We start from the raw sequence: 2,414 nt of genomic DNA on the forward strand, positions 1-2,414 counted from the left end.
TCGCGTTCTTCATATCGTCTATTTACCTTTGTGAAGAGTTATATCAATCCTTTTAAAATATTTTATTATTTTTTGTATGTGTATTTCGTGTGCAAGATTCTTGATGTGGATACGTGTGTTGAAAGAAATACAATTAAACCTTGGGAGAGGCATTATGCCGGTAATAAACACACGCACTGGTTCAGTCCTTTATTAATTTATATAGTTTTTTGTTAAATTATTTCATTGCACTCTTGCAATCTCTTCAGTAACTTGTCTCTCCACTTCCATTTATTTTGAATATATGATCTGGCGTTGTTTTGGCGTTGTTTCGAAACTGTTTGGTATGAGCATGTGAGTGTGTGCAAGCTCGTATGTGTGCACGCTCATATGTGTGCACGCACTTATGTGTTCGTGCTTATATGTAAGTATGTGCGTCCATATGTGTGTTTGTAACAATTTCGTTTATATCAGATCAGATAGAGACTTTTTAATTAATTTATTTACGTTCATATTCCGCATCATATGTGTGAACAACACATGCAACCATGGGCAATTGTAAGGCCCTCATCTACGTGTATTTGGTGTTTAAAATTGGTTGCGTTTCAGTTATGAGGACCGACTCCTGTATTTGTCGCAACGATGCGTGACCGGGGTGTCTAGACAGGATTTCTATGTTAATTCTGTCCAGTACACCACCATGTTGTTCTTTGGCATGCTGGTAGAGCACCGAGGTTTGTTTTTGATTATTATAGTCCCTCCAATGTTCGTTTACACGCTCAGCCAAACTTCTTGCCGTCTCACCTATGTATGTCGTGTTTCTCATAACTGAAACGCAACCAATTTTAAACACCAAATACACGTAGATGAGGGCCTTACAATTGCCCATGGTTGCATGTGTTGTTCACACATATGATGCGGAATATGAACGTAAATAAATTAATTAAAAAGTCTCTATCTGATCTGATATAAACGAAATTGTTACAAACACACATATGGACGCACATACTTACATATAAGCACGAACACATAAGTGCGTGCACACATATGAGCGTGCACACATACGAGCTTGCACACACTCACATGCTCATACCAAATAGTTTCGAAACAACGCCAAAACAACGCCAGATCATATATTCAAAATAAATGGAAGTGGAGAGACAAGTTACTGAAGAGATTGCAAGAGTGCAATGAAATAATTTAACAAAAAACTATATAAATTAGTAAAGGACTGAACCAGTGCGTGTGTTTATTACCGGCATAATGCCTCTCCTAAGGTTTAATTGTATTTTATTATTATCATTATTATTATACTTGGGTTTTGTTGGAACTCTTGGAGTCTTGCATGCATAATGAGCTTACTATCTGCAGGCTATGGTACCATGCTATCTGTTTATTCAAGTATCTAACACTTTCCTGATGATTCTGGCTGTGCCAAAGAAGCAAACCTTTTGTAACAGTTTTACTGGGCACTCTATTTCAATTTTCTTTATATTCCTCTTGATGCCTTCTGATACTGTTCCCAGGGATCCAACAATAATTTGTACTATTTTCACCTCCTTCACTTGCCATAAATGAGTCTTCTCACATTTAAGAGAATTGTATATGTCTGCTTTTTGCTTTCTTGACTATTTGTAGGTCAAAGGGGCACACAACATCAATTATAGAGCATATATGGTTCACTTTGTCCACCACCACCACTAAGTCCAGCTTGTTGTGCTCAAGCACCTAGTCTGTTTGGATTGGGAAATCCCTCAGGATTTTGCAGGTCTTTGTCTCCACCACTCTCTGTGGTCTGTGCTCACACCATGTCTTGCTTCTCTCTAAACCCCACTTTTCACAAAGTTTCCAGTATAGAATTTTCACTCCCCCTTTTTATTATTATTAATATTATTATATTCTTCAACATATACGTTATTATTACCTCCACCTTAGTGAAGGTGTAGGTATTGTTTTCAGTCGTGTTTGTTTGTTTGTCCATGTACAAGATATCTCCAGAACCGAAGGATGGATTCAGATGAAACTTTCAGGCATGTTTGGCCTCATAACTGGCATGAACTGATTAGATTTTGGAGTTGATCTGGTACTGGACAAGGATTCTGGATTATTTTTCTGTTTTTTTTTACTTAATTTTTGAGAGTGGTTGGGTTCATTTTTAGTATTCTCATTTGTGAGAGCAGTCAAGTTTATTTCAGATATTCTCATTTTAAAAATCATCTCTGCCTAATCGTTGAGAGGATGTTGATGTTGCCTTGGTGAACGTTTGTGCTCACTGAGTGCTCTTGTTATTATTATCATCATCATCATCATTATTATTATTATTATTAAGTACTGGGGTTGGTTTAATTGACTAGCCCTCTCTCCCAAAATTGCTGGCCTTATGGGTGTGTTAGAAACATTATTATCAAAGTAACATGAGAACAATGGATTGGAAG

This window comes from Octopus bimaculoides, chromosome 7 (assembly GCF_046866305.1).
Source record: "Octopus bimaculoides isolate indiv1 chromosome 7, ASM4686630v1, whole genome shotgun sequence".
NCBI classification, from domain to species: Eukaryota; Metazoa; Mollusca; class Cephalopoda; order Octopoda; family Octopodidae; genus Octopus; species Octopus bimaculoides.